We start from the raw sequence: 26,527 nt of genomic DNA, 5'->3' as shown, positions 1-26,527 counted from the left end.
TGAAGATGAACAGATAGAGAAAGTGTATGAGGATATTGAAAGGGTAATGCAGTATGTAAAGGGGGACGAAATTCTAATAGTCATGGGGGACTGGAATGCAATTGTAGAGGAAGGAATAGATGAAAAGGTTACAGGAGAATATGGGCTTGGGACAAGGAATGAAGGAGGAGAAAGACTAATTGAGTTCTGTAACCGGTTTCAGCTAGTAATAGCGAATACCCTGTTCAAGAATCACAAGAGGAGGAGGTATACTTGCAAAAGGCCGGGAGATACGGGAAGATTTCAATCAGATTACATCGTGGTCAGACAGAGATTCCGAAATCAGATACTGGATTGTAAGGCGTACCCAGGAGCAGATATAGACTCAGATCACAACATAGTAGTGACGAAGAGTAGGCTGAAGTTCAAGACATTAGTCAGGAAGAATCCATTCGCAAGGAAGTAGGATACGGAAGTACTAAGGAATGACGAGATACGTTTGAAGTTCTCTAACGCTATAGATACAGCAATAAGGAATAGCGCAGTAGGCAGTACAGTTGAAGAGGACATGGACATCTCTAAAAAGGGCCATCACAGAAGTTGGGAAGGAAAACCTAGGTACAAAGAAGGTAGCTGCGAAGAAATCATGGGTAACAGAAGAAATACTTCAGTTGATTGATGAGGAAGTACAAACATGTTCCGGGAAAATCAGGAATACAGAAATACAAGTCGCTGAGGAATGAAATAAATAGGAAGTGCAGGGAAGCTAATACGAAATGGCTGCAGGAAAAATGTGAAGACATTGAAAAAGATATGATTGTCAGAAGGACAGACTGAGCATACAGGAAAGTCAGAACAACCTTTGGTGACATTAAAAGCAGCGGTGGTAACATTAAGAGTGCAACGGGAATTTCACTGTTAAATGCAGAGGAGAGAGCACATAGATAGAAAGAATACATTGAAAGCCTCTATGAGGGTGAAAATTTGTCTGATGTGATAGAAGAAGAAACAGGAGTCGATTTAGAAGAGATAGAGCTTTCGAGGACTTACGGTCAAATAAGGCAGAAGAGATAGATAACATTCCATCAGAATTTCTAAAATCATTGGAGGAAGTGGCAACAAAACAACTATTCACGTTGGTGTGTAGAATATATGAGTCTGGCGATATACCAACTGACTTTCGGAAATGCATCATCCACACAATTCCGAAGACGGCAAGAGCTGACAAGTGCGAGAATTATCGCACAATCAGCTTAACAGCTCATGCATCGAAGCTGCTTACAAGAATAATATACAGAAGAATGGAAAAGAAAATTGAGAATGCGCTAGGTGACGATCAGTTTGGCTTTAGGAAAAGTAAAGGGACGAGAGAGGCAATTCTGACGTTACGGCTAATAATGGAAGCAAGGCTAAAGAAAAATCAAGACACTTTCATAGGATTTGTCGACCTGGAAAAAGCGTTCGACAATATAAAATGGTGCAAGCTGTTCGAGATTCTGAAAAAAGTAGGGGTAAGCTATAGGGAGAGACGGGTCATATACGATATGTACAACAACCAAGAGGGAATAATAAGAGTGGACGATCAAGAACGAAGTGCTCGTATTAAGAAGGGTGTAAGACAAGGCTGTAGCCTTTCGCCCCTACTCTTCAATCTGTACATCAAGGAAGCAATGGTGGAAATAAAAGAAAGGTTCAGGAGTGGAATTAAAATACAAGGTGAAAGGATATCAATGACACGATTCGCTGATGACATTGCTATCCTGAGTGAAAGTGAAGAATAATTAAATGATCCGCTGAACGGAATGAACAGTCTAATGAGTACACAGAATGGTTTGAGAGTAAATCGGAGAAAGACGAAGGTAATGAGAAGTAGTAGAAATGAGAACAGCGAGAAACTTAACATCAGGATTGATGGTCACGAAGTCAATGAAGTTAAGGAATTCTGCTACCTAGGCAGTAAAATGACCAATGACGGACGGAGCAAGGAGGACATCAAAAGCAGACTCGCTATGGCGAAAAAGGCATTTCTGGCCGAGAGAAGTATACTAATATCAAATACCGGCCTTAATTTGAGGAAGAAATTTCTGAGGATGTACGTCTGAAGTACAACATTGTGTGGTAGTGAAACATGGACTGTGGGAAAACCGGAACAGAAGAGAATCGAAGCATTTGAGATGTGGAGCTATAGACGAATGTTGAAAATTAGGTGGACTGATAAGGTACGGAATGAGGAGGTTCTACGCAGAATCGGAGAGGAAAGGAATAAGTGGAAAACACTGATAAGGAGAAGGGACAGGATGATTGGACATCTGCTAAGACATGAGGGAATGACTTCCATGGTACTAGAGGGAGGTGTAGAGGGCAAAAACTGTAGAGGAAGACAGAGATTGGAATACGTCAAGCAAATAATTGAGGACGTAGGTTGCAAGTACTACTCTGAGTTGAAGATCATAAGCCACACATCCCGCCAGTAAATTCCAAACGACGCCTCTCTTGGTATTAGGAGCGTAAACATTGGACGATTGAACAATCGAAAAACGTTATGTGCAGTGACGGATCACGGTACACAATGTGGCAATCCGATGGCAGGGTGTGGGTATGGCAAATGCCTGGTGAACGTCATCTGCCATCGTGTGTAGTGCCAACAGTAAAATTCGGTGGCGGTGGTGTTATGGTGTGGTCGTGTTTTTCATGGAGGGGGCTGGCACCCCTTGTTGTTTTTCGTGCCACTATCACAGCACAGGCTTACACTGATATTTTAAGCACCTTCTTGCTTCCCACTGTTGAAGAGCAATTCAGGCATGGTGGTTGCAACTTGCAACACGATCGAGCACCTGTTCATAATGCACCGCTTATGGTGGAGTGGTTACACGACAATAGCATCCCTGTAATGGACTGGCCTGCACAGAGTCCTGACCTAAATCCTACAGAACACTTTTGGCATGTTTTGGAACGCCGACTTTGTGCCAGGCTTCACCGGCATACATCGATATCTCTCCTCAGTGCAGCACTCCGTGAAGAACTGGCTGCCATTTCCCAACCAGTCTTCCAGCACTTGATTGAACGTATGCCTGCGAGAGTGGAAGAAGTCATCAAGGCTAAGGGTAGACCAACACCATTCTGAATTCCAGCATAGTGTAGCTCCAAGCATTGTGTAGCTCCAAGTATTATTTCGCATTTACTGTTTGCGAATTCCTGTCGTGTGGGTGAAATCTCGTCGAGAGCCTTTTCACATTAATCACCCATTGCGTTGCTATTTTATACCTTGTGTATGCTATACTACCGCCATCTGTATATCTCCACATCAATATCCGATGACAGAGCGTGTATATCAGTCTTCTGTAGTCCACCTTCAGCTTCGCCCTCTCTCGTCTCTCTTCTTCTTCAACCCTGTGTGTGCAGTTCCTCCAGTGCCCCTCTCTGTCCATCCCTCCACCCAACCTCTCGCTCTATTTCCAAATACTCTTGCCCCTCTCCTCTCTCTCTGACTATCTCCACCAACCCCTCTCTCTGTTTGTCTATTTGCTCCTCCCTCCTCTCTCGTTCCATCTTTTTCTCCGACTCTCATTTGCTCCTCTCACCCTGTGTCCGCCGCTCTAATTCCATATCTCCCTTTCTTTCTTGGTCCATCTCCGCTCTGTACATCTCCATCTTTCTCGTAAACTATGTGTCGCACAATAATGTATTTTTGTGTGTAAATTCAGCGACGTGTGTGGGTACTGTCTGCGAAATGTGTTGCGAATAGAGTTAGTAGCAACAAAGTAATAAATTTGAATGTCATGCACTAAGCAGTAGCTATTCACGCATCTGTATCTATGACGTCGTATCTCCTGAACTATCCACTGTGCAATGACATAATTTTGTTTGTACATTCATTAGTATGTATGAATATTCTGCAAATTGTGTGGCGAATACAGTTAGCTGTAAAGAAGAGATACATTAATGCTTCATGTCTGGTGCGACAGTTTTACTGCATAAACAGTGAATATATAGATAGGATAATATTTTTCCACTTCAACAATTTTGGGGCTTGTCAGCGAGAAAAGGGTTTGATGTTATGTGTAACGATTGTTGCATGACACAAAGTGCACTTATTCTAAGACTGGATGACTAGAGCAAGGGTATTCGTGCGTAGTGGGTTGCGCTGCTTCTTCACATGCACCACCACCCCACTGACAGATAGGTGGTTCATATCCTAGCAGGGATTCTTTCCAGACAGTAAGTGACAAGTGTAAATAGTGTGGTTGGAGTCGGTCCAAGGTTCTAGGAGGAGATGTGCAACTTACATACATATGTTTATATATTTGTATTGTATGTGTGGCTGTGTGTATTAAATAAACTCAATTCGTTTACAAATATCACGACTTCCATGGTAAAAACACCTTTCGTTTCAAAGTCCAAGATGGTGCATGGTAATCAAAATAGGGCCTTATCGTCCATAGATTGTTACTAGTTTTAAAAATAAAAAGACGTTTACTCAATGTAGAACTCTGTAACTGAAGAACTAACAATATCCGCGAAACAGCTTTAATACTCTGCCGAAAAAGCAGTGCACCCTTTTACAGGTATCCAGTTCACGTAATATTTATTGGTGCAATAATTCTTAAGGTGTACTTGAAATGATTACATCTACGGATCAACAGTACAAACGGTTCTGAGGTACCAGGTATCGGCTAATACTGAAACACCCATTTTATCACACCACCTCCATAGGTAACGGCCTTGCCGCAGTGGATACACCGGTTCCCGTCAGATCACCGAAGTTGAGTTCCGTTTGGCGTGGCCGGCACTGGGATGGGTGACCGTTCGGGCCGCCATGCTCTGTTGCCATTTTTCGGGGTCCACTCAGCCTCGTGATGCCAATTTAGGAGCTACTCGTATGAATAGTAGCGGCTCCGATCACAGAAAACCACCATAACGACCGGGAGAGCGGTGTGCTGACCACATGTCCCTCCTATCCACATCCTCAGCTGACATGATCCGTATCCTGGAGGACCTCCTCACTACGGATCAATTGGAATGAAAGTAATCAAATCTAAGGATGATACGGAGGTCGGATGGTGCCGATGGGCCACTTGTGGCCTGAAGACGGAGTGCCGCTGCTGCTGTGTAACCTCCATGGGCGGCAGTGCGGGTGCTGACTGTGGCATCCAGTCGAACATACACATGGTGAATACTGCCCTGCGATTCGTTACGCCTCACCTGCGCGACCTGTTCACGTAGTGAGGTAACAGTTGTTGGCCGACGAGTTGCACAAATCACTTGTAGTCCTATTATGTCCCATTGGTGACAATTCCGCAAATCGTGCTGGCCAGGGAAGTTGTGCACGTCTTGCAGAGTACGTACTCACGGGAAATGTGTGGATGAGCATCATCCTGTTTGAATAACACATCAGCTTTCTGTTGTATGAACAGCAAAATATCGGATCTAACAACATTCTGTACGTACTGACCGCTGGATAGCGTCTCCCATCTTGCCCCCTCCCCACCCTGAAAACAACAAAGATTTCGAGAGTTGCTATTTATCACACCTCAGACCCTAAGCTCTGGGTTGATGACAGTGTGTCTTGGACGTATGAACTCTATGAGGCAGTGCTCATCAGGTCTACCTCGTACGCGCAAACGACCGTTACTTGCGTTAAGTAGAATATGCTTTCATCGCTGAAGACCGCCACACGCCATCCATCTTCCACGCGATCCTTCTACAGCACCAGTCAAGCCCTTCACGTCGAAGCTGTGGCGTGAACTTAAGAGGGCCAGATATGTGCGTGCCTGTAGTTCCATTGACAATAACCGATTCGTAGCAGTTCGTGATCACACATCTGGACTCACAAGCCCTCTTATCCGTGATGCGGTAGCTGTACGATCTGTCACTGCTACCCTTACAATAGACGATCCTAGCGAGCGTCTATGCTGTGTGGACATCCAGAGCCACGTCTACGAGTGTGAGAATGTTCATGTGACCACTGATACTAGCATCGTTGCCCAACTGACGCATCACACCGTACTTGTGTGGCAGTTCTCATTTAGGACCATCCCGCCGTTCGCAAAACCATAATTGACTCAATCCAAACTCGCTGAGTTGGCTGTAGGAAGAACGAGTGCGTCTCCGTAGCATGGTTGCTCCCTTGCTCTGAAATGTCCCTTTAGAAAAATTACGAATTACTGTGCTGGTAAACTTCTACCTTATTTGATACAGACACAGCTGAGTAAAACTGAACGTACTCGGACAGTTCTCTCTTTACTTGTTCTGATCATCACCAAATTGACACACAATATTTTTAGCGCAACGCAATCTGACTTTTAATAATCCCTGCAAAAGAATGGCCCTGACTAACAATAACCTACACCTTTCATGAATCACTCACCTCACAAAAATCTTCGCTATTCGAACTACTGCAATACAGCGAGCGCCAATACTGCCATCTAAACAAAAGATTCTAACTACGGAAGGCACTAACTACTGATAGGCATCGTTAGCAGGTAAAAGAATTTGATATAGAACAAACAATGTCTTTATCTTAATAATGTTCAAAAGTCATCATATATGTATCACTTCATGATGTCCAGTCTTACAAATTTTCTCTTTCTGACGGACACACGTCCATATCTTCCGCTCTCAAAACTCTGGCATCTCTGTCCCCACATCCACAACTGTTGGCGGTTCACCTCCAACTGCACAACGCTACACGCTATTCACATCAAACAGCCCAACAGTACACAAGCGAATATTCCAGCAATGCCAACCAGCCACAGACTGCACACAGCACAGTCAGTGATTTTCATACAGAGCGCTACGTGGCGTTACCAACGTAAAAACCTAAACAGCCTACTTACATCTCCACACGTTTACACCACACTAAACGCTCTGGCTATGAGCATTCCATAGACGCAGATGGCACTCTGGTAACAATGCCACTACTGCCACTACTCTATCTGTTGGCGCAAGACAATGAAAGCATTATCAGTAGATCTACTATCTCCCAGGTGGCATATGTAGTCATAGCTTTTTTACCTGCAGTATATATTATACAGCATTTGAGGGTGTCGAACTGATGATATTTACAAAACGCTGCACAAAATACACCCACATGGCTCACAACAAGGACAGTTGAAAATTCTGGACACTGTTTATGGCGGTCTCCCTAGGGTGTATTCCTGCATGGGATTCTAAAAGTGGTCTGTAGACTGAAACACAGACCACGAAACATCATGTATCCCTACGTACATTGTCCCTTAAGTTCAATACTATTCCCTATTTTAATATCTGGAACTGTATGCTAGAAAGGTATTGGTAACAAAAGACGTGCTCTCAAAGTGAGAATATGGAACACATATCTTATTCGAGATTTTTTTCTGAACCTAGTTGTTACAGCTGCAATTATTAAAATAAATAATCTTTTGGGTGATGAGACAATTAACTTCACTGGCAACGTGACACGAGTATCACAGCTAGTTGATAGCTTTTATCAGCTAAGGAAGATTATACAAGGGTGTACTGAAAAGTAATGCCTGCGAATGTTTTATGTGAGAACTCTTAAAGCTTTTTACATTGAACAAACATCAAGATTCTACAGTTTTATTCTTTGTGTCTGGGTATTTATTCCTCAACATAGTCACCCTGGTGACGAAGTCATTTATCCCGACGAGAGAGCGGTTTGCTGATACCGCCACCGTAGAATGTTTGACTTTATTCACGGTGCTACAACCACTTCTGCCTGCACCACATCATCACTATCAATGTGAAGTCCTCGGAGATGTCCTTCAGGTTTCTGAAACAGAATAGAATCGGATGGAACCAAGTCGGGAGTGTGTGGACTATGGTCGATGACAGTGAACGCAAGGTTGCCAGATTATTGCAGATGTCGCAGCGCTGCTGTGTGACCCGGCATTGATATGCTGAAGGAGAGAGCGCTACAGGTGTAGATGAACGCTTCGGATTCGAAACTCGATTGTAGCACGCTCTTTCTCACTCACCGACATGGCTACTTTACAAACCGCCATGTTACACGCTACAATTCGGTGCCCTCTAGAGGTAGAGGGTTGCAAAATTTGTAGACGTGAAGAATAAATATGTAGACTGTCAATAACGTTTGTTTTATTTAAACAGTTCTAAACTTTCACATAAATAATTCGGAGGCATCACCTATCAGCATGCCCTTGTATGTCGCTTCAGAGCGGGCTGTGCTTGCGGAGTGCTCACCATTGTGAGTGAATTCGATACTAATAGAACGATGGGGTAAGTTGTGCCATCGCAAGGTGACATCTTCCTTCACTTGTTATCCCCATGCGGCAGTCGCTTTTAAGAATGAGCAACGCCTGTGATCTGGCCCCTGTGTGCAAAACTGCAGCAAACCTCGATGCCGGTGGGCGACGCCCACCCCGAAGGAGCCAGTGACAGATGCGCTTTTTATGGGATCGGCGGCCTGCGAGAGGACAGGGTATGGCTCTAAAGCATGCGTATCCGTTGACAGTGACGGATGGGGGTGGACGAGGCCGACTGGTCTCCCGCTCGGCGCCTCTGCTCTTCCGTGGACTGTGCGAACGAGTAGTGGTTTCGGACCGCTCCCAGTACTTCGCATTTTATGACCTACTTCAGTTCGATGCAATGTAACTGTATGTTGTACTTTCTGTGCTGTTCAGGAAATTTTGCAGTTTTACCACGTTCCTTTGCAGGTATTAAATTTTTTGTTATTACATTTGCATCTACCGAGAGGTGCGCTCATTAGAATCCATTCCTTTAGGTCATGAAACTTCTTTGTTTCGGTGTTCCCAAGCAAAGGCTGTTTGGTCGGCGTCGCGCGAGAGGACGCGGAGTCACCCGCCGAACTCACTCAACGGTCCTTCCAGATCTCACCGTGAGTCTCCTGTTTAGTAAGAAACTGAGGTCACTCACCGAAGACTAAGGTCCGATTCGGACGGATGTGGAAACATTGTCCACGCACCCGTCCAATGATTATTGTTTTCATCGGAGGGTATGACCGCTGTTTTCCATTATTTGAATCGGTAAGCCTCTTATTTCTGCTTATTTCTGCTGCCTTGATTCTGAAAGCTGTTCTGTCCTGATCAACTTACAGTCAAACACAGACGTGCCAGGAAAACGGTGAGGGCCTCTGTTACATGAAGCCAAAGGACCTGAAAGGCCCTTGGCGTTTGCGAAATTCCCTGTTCCTTGAGCGAAATTCAGTTTGGGTTCTCGCGTACAGTGCCTCTTACCTTTCTTCAGTAACAGTTACATTTGTCTTAGATTTTTATGTAGATCAGTATTCTGTATCAATAGTCCATGCCCGAGCTACTTTGAACCTTCTTGTAAAGGGCAAACAGAATTTTATATTTTAATGTTGATTGCTTTGTGGAAGTCCCATGTCTGCATCCATCTATTTCAATTATATTAATTTTTAAATTATATGCTTTCGTTTAGCGGCCATAATATACACCGGAAAGCGCTTCCATTGTTTCTTTGCTACAGTAATTTCTTTAATCCAACGTAATTACGACGAGGTAGGCAAGCTTCAGATGCAGAGAACTGAAAAACAGTATGCTGCGTGATATTTTATTTTCGTATATAAGCTTATTTCGGCTGCATTACCTTCACCAGTACATGAACTGACGTTCTAGATGGACATCTGTCAACTTTGAGTAATTCACTATTGGTGTCTGTAGTTGCTGGTTGTAATAATATTTTCAGCAACGTTTTCAAGCTGTTCGATAATTGGCTGTTCCACGTATATTGTAATATGTTTTTTACTGACAGTTGTAGAAATTCGAGATTGACAGCTAATGATTTACTCAAAAATATTTGAGGTGCTACTCTAAGTAAACAAACATGAGATGATTAGTTAAGTTTTGCAAGGGCCTTGTACGATCTTCCTGTGTGCGAGAGTTCCGGTCATCTGATTTTAATTTTACTGTGTGTCTGTCTTAGATCTGAAGTGACCCAGTGATGTCCGAGGCAGCTCAGGTAGAAGCCGTACGTTAAAGCATCATTTGTTTTCATGTCGTTTGTGAGTTATTGCCCGGAAACTTATAGAATTGATAACAATTATTCTCTTACTGTTTATTTTATCCGACGTGCAAGTGTAAGGATTTGTAAAGTTTTTCGTAAACGTTGTCATTTTCACTGTCATAATTTCAAGGACATTTCGGTCGATGATATAAAAACACTTTCGATTTGTTTGTTTCCTTAATATAACGAAATAAAAAGCAACCAGTTGCGTAAAATAAATTTAATTTCTTTGCCGGTTTCGGGCACTTAGTGCCCTTGTTCATAAGGTTATACCTATCGTATTATTTGCTAGTGTCAACAATAAGTTGCATCATTCGCAAATAATGCTGTACTTATAACCTTGTGAAGAAGGGCACTACGTGCCCAAAACAGGCAAAGAAATGAAATCTATTTTATGCAACTGGTTGATTATTGTTTCGTTACATAAGACTACAGTTGCTGAGACTGGATAAAATAACTACTGGCCATTAAAATTGCTACACCACGAGGATGACGTGCTACAGACGCGAAATTTAACCGACAGGAAGATGCTGTGATACGTAAATGATTAGCTTTTCAGAGCATACACACAAGGTTGGCGCCGGTGGCAACGCCTACTACGTGCTGACATGAGGAAAGATTCCAATCGATTTCTCATACACAAACAGCAGGTGACCGGCGTTGCCTGGTGAAACGTTGTTGTGACGCCTCGTGTACGGAGGAGAAATGCGTATCATCACGTTTCCGACTTTGACAAAGGTAGGATTGTAGCCTACCGCGAATGCAGTTTATCGTATCGCGACATTGCTGCTCGATTTGGTCGAGATCCAATGATTGTTAGCAGAACATTGAATCGGTGGGTTCAGGAGGGTAATACGGAACGCCGTGGTGGATCCCAACGGCCTCGTATCACTAGCAGTCGAGATGACAGGCATCTTATCCAAATGGCTGTAACGGATCGTGCAGCCACGTCTCGATCTCTGAGTCAACAGATAGGGACGTTTGCAAGACAACAACCATCTGCACGAACAGTTCGATGACGTTTGCAGCAGCACGGACTATCTGCTCGGAGACCATGGCTGCGGTTACCCTTGACGCTGCATCACAGACAGGAGCGCCAGCGATGGTGTACTCAACGACGAACCTGGGTGCACGAATGGCAAAACGTCTTTTTTTTGGGATGAACGCAGGTTCTGTTTACAGCATCATGATGGTCGCATCCGTGTTTGGTGGCATCGCGGTTAACGCACATTGGAAGCGTGCATTCGTCATCGCCGTATTGGCGTATCATGCGGCGTGATGGTATGGGGTGCCATTGGTTACACGTCTCGGTCACCTCTTGTTCGCACTGACGGCACTTTGAACAGTGGACGTTACATTTCAGATGTGTTACGACCCGTGGCTGTACCCTCCATTCGATCCCTGCGAAACCCTACATTTCAGCAGGATAATGCACTACCGCATGTTGCACGTCCTGTACGGGCCTTTCTGGATAATGTTCGACTGCTGCCCTAGCCAGCACATTCTCCAGATCTCTCACCAACAGAAAACGTGTGGTCAATGGTGGTCGAGCAACTGGCTCGTCACAATACGCCAGTCACTACTCTTGATGAACTGTGATATCGTGTTGAAGCTGCATGGGCAGCTGTACCTGTATACACCATCCAAGCTCTGTTTGACTCAATGCCCAGGCGTATCAAGGCCGTTATTACGGCCAGAGGTGGTTGTTCTGGGTAATGTTTTCTCAGAATCTATGCACCCAAATTGCGTGAAAATGTAATCACATGTCAGGTCTAGTATAATATATTTGTCCAATGAATACCCGTTTAACATCTGCATTTCTCTGTAGCAATTTTAATGGCCAGTAGTGTATTTTAAGTGTTAAAAGCTTATCACATACTGGCTCACCAGCTTACCACTCCCAGGTCCAAGCTCCCTGCCATCTCATCTATACAGCTATATCTACTATCTGAACCTGCATGTCTACGCCACTAACCATCTCTCGGTTTGTGGCGGAGGGTGCTTGTGGTACCACTATCATTACACCCTCCGCCCCTCTCCTCCCCCGTGTCTGTTCCTGTTCCATTGGCGAATGGTGCGTGGAAACGAAGACTATCGGTACACCTCATCAGTATGAACTGTCATTTCGCGAAAGGTGTATGGGCAAAAGTAGCATATTGCTCATATATTCCTGCTGCACATGTTCTCGGTATTTCAACTGTAGACATCTTCATAGTCCACAATGCATCTGTAGTAACGACTGCAAGTTGAGTTGTTTGTGCATCTCCGTAAAGATGTCGTGGTTAGTAAGAGATTCCGTGATGAAACACCCTGCCCTTCTTTGGATAGCACATATCTCTTCCAGTATTCCAGCCGAGTCTTGATCCAGCACTGATCAGCAATACTTGTGATCGTGATTCACATGTATTTATATGGGGAGAAATGTTAATCATAATAAAATTAGGGAAATCAGAGTTCTTAAGAAAACATTTAAATATTCGTTTCACCCACGCGCTGTTCGATAGTAAAGTGAGAGAAATTGTCTCAAGGTGGTTCGATGAACACTCTACCAGCCACTAAAGCCTCAACTGCATACTACTTACGTAGATATAGAGGTAGATGATGGGAATCCAGGAACATTGTACATCTAAATGTCCTTACGCGGAACTGAGTGCTGGTCCTCCCGAATGAATGTCCGCTACTTAAACACTATGCAGGGTAACGCGGCATGTAATTTGGTAGTGATACAGAGCAGTAGCGTTTGCAAGAGCTGAGCGACGCTCTATGTGCAGCAGCATCGGGCGCAAGTACAGAGGCTTTTAGAGGAGCATTGAACGCGGTGCGTAGTTATCTGCCGGCGCTAAGCGTTGAATGAGAGATCCGTACGCCTCGGTTACGCCTCGGTTACGCCAAATGATGCCATATTACTGAGTTGCGGATGTTTGTCGTATCGTGAAATTGCAGCCGGTAATGGGACCATAACGAGGCATTCCACGAGCCATAGAGATCCAGACAAGTGGACTACGAAATATGACGTCAGCAAATAATGACTGACATCTCGTTCATGAAACTGACGAGTTGTAAATGCACATCTCCAGTGGTGACGCAACGCTACATCACAACCACTATGGAATCATACACTGAAGAGCCAAAGCCGGCCGCGGTGGCCGTGCGGTTCTGGCGCTGCAGTCCGGAACCGCGGGACTGCTACGGTCGCTGGTTCGAATCCTGCCTCGGGCATGGGTGTGTGTGATGTCCTTAGATTAGTTAGGTTTAAGTAGTTCTAAGTTCTAGGGGACTTATGACCTAAGATGTTAAGTCCCATAGTGCTCAGAGCCATTTGAACCATTTTTTTGAAGAGCCAAAGAAATTGTTACACCAACTTAATATCGAGTAGGGCCCTTCGCGAGCACGCATAAGTGCAGAAACACGACGTGGCATGGACTCGACCAAAGTCTGAAGTAGTGCTGGAGGGAGCTGACACCATGAATCCTGCAGGGCTGTCCATAAATCCGTGTGAGTACGAGGGGTTGGAGGACTGTTCTGAGCAGCACGTTGCAAGACATCCCAAATATGCTCATTAATGTTCATGTCTGGGGAGTTTAGTGGGCAACGGAAGTGATGAAACTCAGAAGAGTGATCCTGGAGCCACTCGTAGCTTTTCCGGACGTTTGAGGTATCGCATTGTCCTCCTGGAATTACCCAGGTCCTTCGGAATGCACAATGGACATGAATGGATGCAGGTGATCAGGCAGGATGGATACGTACGTTTCACCTGTCAGAGTCGTACCTAGACGTATCGGCGGTCCCGTATAACTCCAACTGCACACGTCCCACACCACACACCATTACAGAGCCTCCACAAGTTTGAACAGTCCCCAGCTGGCATTAGGTTCCGTGGGTTCATGAGGTCGTCTCCATACCCTACACGTCCATAAGCTCGTCACAATTTGAAACGAGACTCGTCCGACCAGGCAACGTGATTCCAGGGATCTAGTGTCATACGTCGGTGTAGACGGAACCAGGCGAGGCGTAAGCTTTGTTTCGTGCAGTCATCAACGGATCACGAGTGGGCCTTCAGCTCAGAAAGCCCTTATCGATGATATTCCGTTGAATGGTTCGCACGTTGACACTTGCTGATGGCCCAGCATTGAAATCTTCACCAATTTGAGCAAGGGTTGCACTTCTGTCACTTTAGACGATTCTCCTCAGTTGTCGTTGGTCCCGTTCTTGCAGGGTCTTTTTCTGGCCGGAGGGATGTCGGACATTTGATGTTTTACCGGATTCCTGATATTCACGGTACATTCGTGAAATAGTCGTATGGGAAATTGCGTACTTCATCGCTATCTCGGAGATGCTGTGTTCCAACGCTCGTGCGCCGACTATAACCCTACGTTCAAACTCACTTGAATCCTTATAACCTGCCATTTTGACAGCAGTAACAGATATAACGGCGCCAGACACTTGTTGTGTTATACAGGCGTTGTGGACCGCAGGGGTGTATTCTGCCTGTTTACATATCTCTATTTGAATACGCATGCCTATACCAGATTCATTGGGGCTTCAGTGTATTCATAATCCGTCTGCATTGGAGTGAAATGGTTCAAATGGCTCTGAGCACTATGGGACTTAACTTCTGAGGTCATCAGTCCCCTAGAGCTTAGAACTACTTAAACCTAACTAACCTAAGGACATCACACACATCAATGCCGGAGGCAGGATTCGAGCTTGTGACCCTAGCGGGAGAGCGGTTCCGGACTCAAGCGCCTAGAACCGCTCGGTCACAACGGCCGGCGACATTAGTTTGCTTTCGGAATAAACATTATTGTAACCAAATGGCAACTTCGTGGCCTACATCATTTATGGGTCGTTAATTTAGTTCCCGATATTATTATTATTGTTATTATACGTTATGTTAACTTTGTATTTCGCAAACTTGCCATCAGCCAGACCATTTATGGTGTGTAATGCGACACGTGCGGTTCAACCCCTGTTCGAGTTTGAGCCAAGACATTTCGACGAATAGGAACCGAGTGCGAGCCCGAACATCTTTAAGATGTTACCTTGCAGAGTGCTCTAGTAGGTGGATTAAAAGTCATACAACGCATCTCCCTTATTAACACCCGTGACAGCTTTGATCAATAACATTTCATTGTGCACACGAGGCACTGAGCTTCGCCGTTAGATATGGCATGAAAAGCGGTAGAAAATATTTGTTGTCTGTCGTTTTTTCCGCAGAAGTCCGAAATTATGATCCATTTTTCGAGACGAAAGTGTGAGAAGCGTCCTGCGTGGCGAATATCTTTCCTAGGATACGTATGGGTGCGACTTCGAATATGGTGTTGGAACGAACAACATAGGGAAATTTGGAGAGTGCGTCGACGACCACTAACTGCTTATGCAGATGTCAACGTGCTCTCGTGGTTCGTGGCACCGGCCACGGCAAACACTTCTGCAGTGGTGCTGCGTGGGTGACAGCATAGCCCTGGATAGCGTGTTATAAGTCCCTGGTACGTCTGGCCAATAGATGTACAACATGGCAAGCGCCTTGTCACTGGTATGGTTGATATGAAAGTGTTGGGGTCAGACCTTAGTGATAAAGTGGAGCACCTTTTTTAGAATTGGGTCCTCTGCTATAACTTGAGCGATCCCTTGCACAATGATTGGAAATCCATTGAGAATATCCTGTAGCTTCCTGTGAATAGCAAATTCATCGGGTTCCGAGGCCACTAGTAAAGAGCGTCCACACTGGTAGGCTGAGACGTGGTTCCATATTGGAGCACATGAAAAGGATGGACAAAGGTTTATAATCCAAAATTGGGTGGAATTTCGCTCAGTGGGATTAATTACGAAAATTTTGGACCCCAAAAAATTGCTAGCACATATTTCTCTATTTGGCTACAGTTGAGTGGTGCTTAATGTTTTATAGGCATATGAATTAGGATGTGCTATGTTATCTTATTGTGTGTTGCCGTATTGGGAGGCAATGGCTTGCTAGGGTGCAGAGCACGCTAAAGGCCTTGTTTTGAATTGTCAAAGCCTGTTGACAAACCGTGGTCCATCGAAATTTTGTGCCTTTCCTTCTCATAATATTGTGAATATTGCGAGGTATGGATATATCTAATGCCCTAGTATAAGTTTCACATATTAATCAACTTTTCCAAGAGAGGATTATAGTTGTTTAAGACTCTATAGGTTCATTCTTTCAAAGAAGAAGACAGCAACCAGCCCTATTATTAAAGCTATTTATTTGCAAAACACAGCCGTAAACGGTTTCTAAACGTCAGGTTCATTTTCAGACGGCTGTTCACGTCAAGAATGCACATTTATTGGAGTTAACGTAAGTTTTTCGCCCTTTATTCCCCCTTGGCGTAAAGATTCGTGGAGTAGTGGTACTCTACGATGCTAGAAACGACCTGATTAAACGGAACTATCCTTCACAAAGATCGAGCACAACGTAAAGAGACCTTTAGGATTGAGTCTCACGACGTGATTGTGAAGCTGTTTTGATTTTTATTTTTATTGTGGGCTGAGAGCATTATAAACATTCTGCTCTTTAGTCAACAGTTCCAAATAAAATTCTAAATAAATACGATAAGAAGGTGAAAATTTTAAAATGCTTTTAAAATCCATAAATCGAAAAATTTCGTTAGCGTTTACGAAGCATTAAAACTATTGATTTATTTTGTAGTTTAATGAAAGTCAGGGAACTAAAAGATACAGACAACAAAAAATATATTTTCAAGACCTGTTACAGAAAAGGTGACATTCTTTAGAAAGAGAGCGCTGCATTTTCGGTAAAAGGCTCAAGGAGATGCACTGGTAAAAATAAAATGTTTGGGGCGGGTAAAAGCTGTTCTAAAAGATTGAAGGGTGTGGGTTTTGATGAAGAAATGTGTTGGGATGGGTGGTGGTAAGACAGAAAGTGAGGAAGAGATTGCTATGTGGGCGCGACTCGGACATCAACAAGAAAAAGTTTGCGAACAATGTAGAAGGAACAGTTCGAGCTGTGATTCGGATTGATGTAGGTGGGGAAGGATTATAGCTTCTAAGACAGATAAGTATCAGAGCAGGTTTCATTTTCTGGGAGTGTGTTGCATTGGGACAGCTTATGAAGTCTGTGTAAGTTTTAGGACGTTAGGATGTGTTCGTATAGGCGCGGTAGCATCCCAGAATTGATGACCGGAAGGGAAGCAATGAAGTTACTGGAGATAGATTACGGATGGTGTAGGACACATGGAGGTGTTCAAATTTGTGAGGCAGGGTAAATAACTCGGAAACCGTGACGGAGAGCATGACGTTCAAGGATTTGGAGTGAGCAATAGATATTGAGTGGAGTGGATACCTGCCCAATATTTTTGCATAGTTGAGGAGTGAGATCAATTTTTTGTGGAAGATAGTGGAGGTGTGCAATTACAATAATCGGCCAGTTCATAGTTTTACTAATTTTACTCTGCAGCGAACGTACTGTTGGATCGTTAGAATGTGAGGTTTCAGTGTTACCTACCAGTCTAGGTAACTGGGGACCTCCCCGCAGCTTTTTTTTTGTTTTTTTGAGTCAGCAGTCTTTTGAATGGTTTGACGCGACCCGCTACGAATTTCTCTCCTGTCCTAATCTCTTCATCTTAGAATATCACTTGCAGCCTACGTCCTCAGCTATTTGCTGGGTGTATTTTAATCTCTGTTTTCCTCTTCAGTTTTTGCCCTCTACAGCTCCCTCTAGTACCATGAAAGCGTTTCCAGATATATTAACAGATCTCCTATCATATTGTCCCTTCTCCTTGTCAGTGTTTTCCACATGTTCCTTTCCTCTCCGATTCTGCGTAGAACCTCCTCATTCCTTACCCTATCAGTCCAACTAATTTTGAACATTCGTCTCTAAAACCACATCTCAAATTTTCGAGTCTCTTCTATTTTCCCGATACTCCATGTTTCATTAACATACAATGCTTTGCTCCAAACATACATTATCAGAAGTTTCTTCCTCAAATTGAGGCTTATGTTTGACACTAGTAGACTTCTCTTGGCCAGGAATGCCCTTTTTGCCAGTGCTAGTCTGCTTTTGATGTCCCCCTTGCTCCTTCCGTCATTGGTTATTCCGCTGCCTACTCCATCTACATCGTAACTATCAATCCCGATGTTAAGTTTCCAACTGTTCCCATTTCTGCTACTTCTCATTACTTTCGTCTTTCTTCGATTTACTCACAATTCATATTCTGTACTCATTATACTGTCCATTCCATTCAGCAGATCATGTAATTCTTCACTAGACTTCTTCTTCACTAGCAATGTCATCAGCCAATCGTATCATTGATATCCTTTCACCTTGAATTTTCATTCCACTTTTTAATCATCCTTTTATTTCCATCATTGCTCCTTAGATGTACAGACAGAACAGTATGGGCGAAAGACTACCTGCCTGTATTACGCCCTTTTTAATCCTAGCGCTGCATTCTTGGTCATCTGCTCTTATTCACTCTTGGCTCTTGTGCATTTTGTGTATTAGCCCTCTCTCCCTACAGCTTATCCCTATGTGTTTCAGAATTTCGAACATCTTGCACCATTTGACACAGTCGAACGGTTTTCCTAGGTCGACAAATCATATTACGTGCCTTGATATTTCTTTAGTATTGCTTCTATTATTAACTGCAACGTAAAAATTGCCTCTCTGGTGCCTTTATCTTTCCTAAAGCCAAACTGATCGTCAGCTAACACATCCACAAGTTTATTTTCCATTCTTCTGTATATTATATTCTTGTAAGAAACTAGGACGGATTAGCTGAAGAACTGACTGGGCGGTAATTCTCACACTTGTCAGCTCTTGCAGTCTTTGGAAATCAGATGGTATGTCGCTAGACGCATGCATTCTACACACCAACGGTAATAGTCGTTTTGGTGCTACTTACCCCAATGATTCTGTGTCTATCATTTGATCTTAGGTCCTGCAAAGCTCTCTTAAATTCTGATTGTAATACTGGATCCCTTATCTCTTTTAAATCGACTCCAGTTTCTATTTTCATCACATCAGAAAATCCTCCCCCTCACAGATTCCTTCAATGTATTCTTGCCACCGATCCGCTTTCTCCTCTGCATTTAACAGTGGAATACCCCTTGCACTCTTAATATTACCACCATTGCTTTTATTTTCACCGTAGGTTGTTTTGACTTTCCAATACGATGAGTCAGTCATTCCGACAATCATTTTTTTTCCGGTTTATCACAATTTTCAAGCAGCCATTTCGTGTTAGCTTCCCTGTACGTCCGGATTACTTCATTCCTCAGTGACCCTCCAATTTCACTTCACTGACTGCTACTATGTCTAGAGTGAGCCTTTGCATTTTCGGATTTTCTAGCTTCCCTGCGACATTCAAGCTTCTGACACTCCCCCGATTCGTAGAACGTTATTATCCTTTCTTTGGGTATTCAGTCTTTTTCTCATAGTCACCTTCCTCTTGACGGTTCCCTCCCGGAGTTTCGAATGGGGAGTTATTCTGGAATCTTTTACTAATGGAGAAATCGTCATTACACTTTTATAAAGGCAATTTAGCGAATACTTGGCGTGCCCAGGAGATCCGCCCAGTCAGTTGCGGCGTCTCACAACATCTTTGTCTCGACAGTTTCGATACTTTACTCGGGAAAGGTATTTGATAGAGTCAGGTACTGTCCCATGAATATCAGTATTATTTGATTGTGAAGACCTCTACTATTTATATAACAGCATCAAGAGAAGGCAATGCCTCTGGATTAATTTTACACAGATAAATGCTCAATCAACGACTCATTGACATCTCATCGAAGAAGACCTGGGTTCGATTTCCATTACTGCCAGGAATTTAACCTTGGTTGGGGACTCAACTTCCGGAGGCCAACTGAGGACCTAACCAATTCCAAGGTCAAGAAACCCGACAACGACTGGGAGAACGCTGTGCTTACCACTTCCTGCTCCATACCACAACCGATGAAGCCATTGGCAGAGGTTGACACGATGTTCGGTCGAACCCGAGTGACCGTTCGAAGGTTAGAACGAGAATCCTTACCTTACCTAATAACCTATTAGTGAGATTGATGTTACGCACGCCAGCCGGTGTGGCCGTGCGGTTCTAGGCGCTTCAGTCTGGAACCGCGTGACCGCTGCGGTCGCACGTTCGAATCCTGCCTCGAGCATGGATGTGTGTGATGTCCTTAGGTTAGTTAGGTTTAATTAGTTCTAAGTTCTAGGGGACTGATAACGACAGATGTTAAGTCCCATAGTGCTCAGAGCAATTTGAACCCATTTTTGATGTTACGCACAGACGTTTGTTAACACCGTTTGTAATCGTTTATTTTAGCCAGAACATTTGTTGGGACCGCTTGTTGGATTACGAGGAGCGTTCAGATGATAATGTAACAGTTTTTTTCTGAAAGCAGGTTGGTTTTATTCAGGATTCGAGAGCCTGACATTATTCCACATTGTTTTGGCTACAGAAGACCATTTTTAGCATAATTTACGTTCAGTGGGAGGGCCTTATTCCACGTTACCGAGAGGGTCCGTATGGTACCACTCTACTGCTAGTCGTCGGAGCCAACGTCTTACTGCATCAGTAACCTCCCCAACATACACGTACTGTCCCCCCCCCCCCCCCCCAGTGCACCACCCTCCATTGGGCTAAACAGAAGGAAGATAGAAATTGCGAGATCAGGGCTGTGGAGTAGATGAAGTTTTGTTGCCTTTTCTCTGGTTCGCAGATTTGTGTGACGCCTTGCGTTGTCATGCAGAAGGAGAAGTTCGTTTCCATGTTTGTGGCGACGATCACGCTGAAGACGTTTCTTCATCTTCCTGAGGAAAGCACAAAACACTTCAGAGTTAATCGTTTCACCGTGAGGAAGGACATTAAAGAGAATAACCCCTTCAGTGAACCAGAAGGCAATCGCCTTGACCATACCGACTGTGGGTGAAACTTTGAACTGTTACTTCGGAGGAGAGGTGGTGCAGCGCCACTCTATGAATTGCCCATTTGTTTCCAGTTCGAAGTGATGAGCCCATATTTCACCGCCTGTGACGACGTTCTACAGAAAATTGTCCTGATTAGCCTCGTGACGATCAAGCAATGCTACATAGATGGTCCTTCATTGCTCTTTATGGTCTTCTGTTAAGGCGAGGAGGCGAGGAACCCAGCGGGTTTGAGTACTCCCAACTGTTGGGCAAGTGTGTCAGCACCGGCAACAGTGACGTCCTGTTCAGCAGGGAGGTGTTTGTTTGTGATCCGTCGATTACCTCGACTGAGAGTGCCAGCTTCGCTCTTTCCAACATTGTAAGAGCCGAAGCTGTGTGTGGCCGACCGGCCGGCACGCGGGACGTCGAACAGGTTTGCGCGACTTTCTTGTGATGACGACTGACGCCTCGACCAACGCCTCCCCGTGCTTTTGTTGTCTGGTAGGGCTACGCAGATTTTCTGCAAGCGTCTGTAAATATCTGCAATTCCCTGGGTTTCCGCCAAAGGAGAACGACGGTTCTCTGCTTGCAATGCCCTCCACTAGAGACGACACCTATCGAAATTTCACGGAAGTGTAGCGCCTGAAGCTGTAATATTCCACGATGTGCCATAACGACTTCAATATCTGTTGAACCGAAATTGGGTGAAATAATGGTTGCATTACTTATGGAATAACCCTCGTGACTACTGATTCCAAGCTAAGAAAACTGAGCCGTTTCTTTCTTGACAGCTTCTCCTTACGGAATGGTCACCTCGTTTCTTATTCGATTTACTGGCGTCACTAAGTTGCTGGCTTGCCTGCCCGCTAGTGGCAGCAGCAGCTCGTATCGATCAGAGCACTGTCGTATTATCTTTGAAGCGACCGCTAGTATTTCCGCCTCGTCGTGTGTTGGTTGCTTAGTAGGGACGTAGCGCCACTGAGGTCCGGACAGCCAGTATTCCCCGACCGATTGCGACACACATGCACCGTGCGACGGGCCAGCAGGTGTGGCCGAGCGGTTCAAGGCGCTTCAGTCTGTAACCGCGAGACCGCTACGGTCTCAGGTTCAAATCCTGCCTCGGGCATGGATGTATGTGTTGTCCTTAGGTTAGTTAGGTTCAATTAGTTGGACTGATGACCTCAGATGTTAAGTCCCCAAGTGCTCAGAGCCATTTGAACTGTCCGACGGAAGGAGACTGGAGCGGGAACGACGGTTGGTTGGTCATTCGGTCGGTCGTCTCATCGGGTGACATGTATTTGGTCATTTGACCGTTTCTGGGCCTCGTCAGTTGGTCATCTTGCCGGATGTGGATCGGTTCCTTTCTTTGTGCAGAGGAGTCGGGTGGCGAATTGCATGGTTGTGTCCGAGCCAGTGTGCCCGGGTCGCCGTGTCTTCGAGTTCCGAACGGACATGGATTTGAGTCGGAATGGAGCTGCAGTGAGGTCCGGACAGCCAAGACTCGGTCGACTGTTGCTGACACACATGACTTGAGTGGGGACGACCATGGTTGGCCGTTCGATCGCTCGTCTCATCGGACGACGTGTATTTGGTCGCATATCACGTCGGGTTCTCTGTGTGTGTCGACTTGTCATTCGTCCTGGTCGTTCCACAGTGATTCCTTTTACCATTGTTCGAGTTCGTGTGGAAGTGTTTTCGTGGAACTGTGTCTAGCTTGTGTAATTTCGACTGAGCAGTTATGTCAATGCTGTCTACGTGCTGGAGTAGGCAGTCGGTCGGTTGGGACAGTGCACCAACGAAGTCTCCGTGGCGAGGTCATTAGCGTAGTGTTCGCAGTGAGTTCTTCCTCGCCGTGCTGATGCTGTTCTTACCGCGTGTGGTTTCACAGCCTTTGATGTTGTTCATATTTTTGAGTGTTTACTGTGCCTTAACTGCTTTTAGACGCTGTGGTGTGCGTACTGTAAGACGTTTGGTACACACACCATCATATTATTTGACTCGTCGCTCTAACGATGTAGGCGAGTGTCAGCAATATGTCTCGTGGTCTTATCGTGGCGTGTTTATCTTCTGCCGTTAGGTCAGACGATATAAATGCCACTTGCACGCTTAGAGTAGCAGATTGACGGCGACCAACTTTAAACAGAACTTGATTAATTTTCACACACATTTATTAAAATAATAAATAGCATAGAAATTACTTAACTTTATTCTGGATGCTGTTTACAATTGACAATCTGAAGTTCCTTTGGTCTTGGTACGTTAATCTTATTCTCACGTATCTCTGATACTTGACAAAGTGTCTATACATTTATCTTCATGGCTATGTACAGGAATATGATAATCTTATTAGGCGCAGACTGAAACTTGACTACAGACTGGTACAGACTAATGCAGACTAATGCAGATTAAGGCAGATTGGTACAGAACAGGTGCAGACTGACTAAGCGGTGGTCTGTACACTTCTTATAATACCTCGCGCGTTCAGGTATCACTGCGCGAGTGTGATCCGCGAGGAGAAAAGGTTCTACGTTAGCAGCAATCTCATTGGCTGCGTTACATATTAATACACGGATCGGCGGAAGCAGAATTGGTCCGTCTCTAAGACAGCGCCATCTCGTAGTGCGGAGACGGACGAGCGCTGCGCCTGCGCTGTTGTGCTTAGCGGGGCGCGCTCTAGTGGGAAAGTTGTGTACGCGCTGACTACGCGGAACTATGTACGCAACAGACGCCAATTTTGAAGATGTAGTGCTGCTGGTAATTTCGTCCTCGGCTGATATTTTCAGTTGTCGTGCCGTTGGTCGGCGCAGCGGAATTGATTAGGTTGTTGGTCGTCCTTCAGCCGTCCCTGGGTCGGAATGCCATCTGATTACTTAATCTTATTCTTGGCTACCTATCTCACCTAAGCTTATGTTAGACTTACCTCTTCAGACCGACCCTTGGAACACTTCTCAGCGCCATTGTTCTGTTGGTTTTAGATTGTGATTTTTGCCTCAAGTACGGTGCGAGGCCTTCACCCGCCTATTAATTTAGTTTGTTTTAATTTTAAAAGAAGTCTTCTGCCATCTTAAGTTAAAACTCTGGAGATTCTTGTTTGAACTAAATTCTTTTAAAGAAAAAAGCGGATTTTTGCTCTATTGCAAATCCTTGTTATCCAGCCCTTAAGCTGTCAGTTGTTCTATGTTGAGTGTGTGGCTTAAAACCTTTTAAATTTTCTTCTCTATAGGAAATTATTGTTATCCAGGCCTTAAGTCTCAGTTCTTCTGTGTCCAGTGTGTGGCCTTCAACTGAGTATTTAGGTAAGATTTTCTATTTTAAGTAAGGCCTTCAGCCGCGTGTATTCCTTAAAGCAGTTGTAATAACTTGAGTTCGGGCTTTCAGCCGTATTGTTTTTGAATTCTTTTCAGGGCATATGTGATTAAGTGTTTTAGGAAAATAAAGTTTGTATGTTTTGTGCAACTGACGGTAACTAATTTTGGCCTCTTTCCTCAACTATAATAACCTGATCCGCTCTGTCCTGCGAAACCAGATTTCTAAAGCAGTGTTTCTTGACTGATAATCTTCTGAGGATTATGTGGCTGACGAGCATTCCGATGTTCATGCATTGATACGTGGAGAAGGAGAGGAGAATACTCGAAATAATTGTTGCTGTGAGCGGAGTAGCGACCGACACTCGCGAGAACGCGTACTGCCGGTCGGTGTTGCTTTTGTGAAGGCCGGCTCGAGGCTCCCACTCATGGACGCGTGCCGGCCGAAGCCACGGGCCAGAGAACACAGGCCATTAGCGCGGCCGCTCGCCTGCGGGCGGAAACTATTTGCTCTGCGGCCCCGGGCGGGGTTCCCAGGCACGGCGGCGGCCGCTTTGCTGGTCAAGCGCGCGTCCACTGCAGTGGCAGGGCTGCAACCGGTGACTGATACCGTCCAACTTTTCTCTGTCCGAATACACCGGAAACTCAACTTGCGGGCAGCAGATGGGGTCAAGTCAGCTAAGAAGTACGTTCTGCAGGATCCGATCGTCTGCAATAATCCCCGTACGGCAGTAAATTTTCAGTGTTGCCTCCTGTAACGGAATTCACTATTCCCTATTAGACGAATGTACCAGTTACAAACTTCTAAGAGCTGTAGAAGAGGGTGAGTAGATAATACGTGGTGTATCACAAAGAATGATCCGATTTAAAAAATATATAACTATTGCTTTATTATTATTATTAAACAATAATAAAGCAATAGTTATAGTTTTTTGAAATCCGATCATTCTTTGTGATACACCACGTATTATCTATTATTTAATAAGTCACAGCTGCAAAATACTAACGGGAATTCTTTACAAACGAATGCAAAAACCGATAGATGCCGACCTCGAGGAAGATCAGTTTGGATTCCGTAGAATTGTTGGAACACGTGAGGCAATACTGACCCTACGACTTATCTTAGAAGATAGATTAAGGAAAGGCAAACCTACGTTTCTAGCATTTGTAGACTTAGAGAAAGCTTTTGACAATGTTGATTGGAATACTCTCTTTCAAATTCTGGAGGTGGCAGGGGTAAAATTCAGGGAGCGAAAGGCTATTTACAATTTGTACAGAAACCAGATGGCAGTTATAAGAGTCGAGGGGTATGAAAAGGGAGCAGTGGTTAGGAAGGGAGTGAGACAGGGTTGTAGCCTATCCTTAATGTTATTCAATCTGTATACTGAGCAAGCAATAGAGAGAAAAAAAGTTCGGGGTAGGTATTAAAATCCATGGAGACGAAATTAAAGCTTTGAGGTTCGCCGATGACATTGTAATTCTCTCAGAGACAGAAAAGGACTTGGAACAGCAGTTGAATGGAATGGACAGTGTCTTGAAAGGAGGGTATAAGATGAACATCAACAAAAGCAAAACGAAGATAGTGGAATGTACTCGAATTAAGTCGGGTGATGCTGAAAGAATTAGATTAGGAAATGAGACACTTACAGTAGTAAAGGAGATTTGCTATTTATGGAGCAAAATAACTGATGATGGTCGGAGTAGAGAGGATATAAAATGTAGACTGGCAATGGCAAGGAAAGCGTTTCTGAAGAAGAAAAATTTGTTAACATCGAGTATAGATTTAAATGTCTGGAAGTCGTTTCTGAAAGTATTTTTATAGAGTGTAGCCATGTATGGAAGTAAAACGTTGACGATAAATAGCTTAGACAAAAAGAGAATAGAAGCTTTCGAAATGTGGTGCTACAGAAGAATGCTGAAGATTAGATGGGTATCACATAACTGCCGGCCGGAGTGGCCGTGCGGTTCTAGGCGCTACAGTTTGGAGCCGAGCGACCGCTACGGTCGCAGGTTCGAATCCTGCCTCGGGCATGGATGTGTGTGATGTCCTTAGGTTAGTTAGGTTTAATTAGTTCTAAGTTCTAGGCGACTGATGACCTCAGAAGTTAAGTCGCGTAGTGCTAAGAGCCATTTGAATCATTTTTGTATCACATAACTAATGAGGACATATTGAATAGAATTGGGGAGAAGAGGAGCTTGTGGCACCACTTGACTAGAAGAAGGGATCGGTTGGTAGGACATGTTCTGAGACATCGATGGATCACCAATTTAGTACTGGAGGGCAGCGTGGAGGGTAAAAATCGTAGTGGGAGGCCAAGAGATGAATATACTAAGCAGATTCAGAAGG

Source organism: Schistocerca piceifrons, chromosome 2 (assembly GCF_021461385.2).
Source record: "Schistocerca piceifrons isolate TAMUIC-IGC-003096 chromosome 2, iqSchPice1.1, whole genome shotgun sequence".
In the NCBI taxonomy this organism is placed as follows: domain Eukaryota; kingdom Metazoa; phylum Arthropoda; class Insecta; order Orthoptera; family Acrididae; genus Schistocerca; species Schistocerca piceifrons.
Note: the sequence above shows the minus strand (reverse complement) of the source record.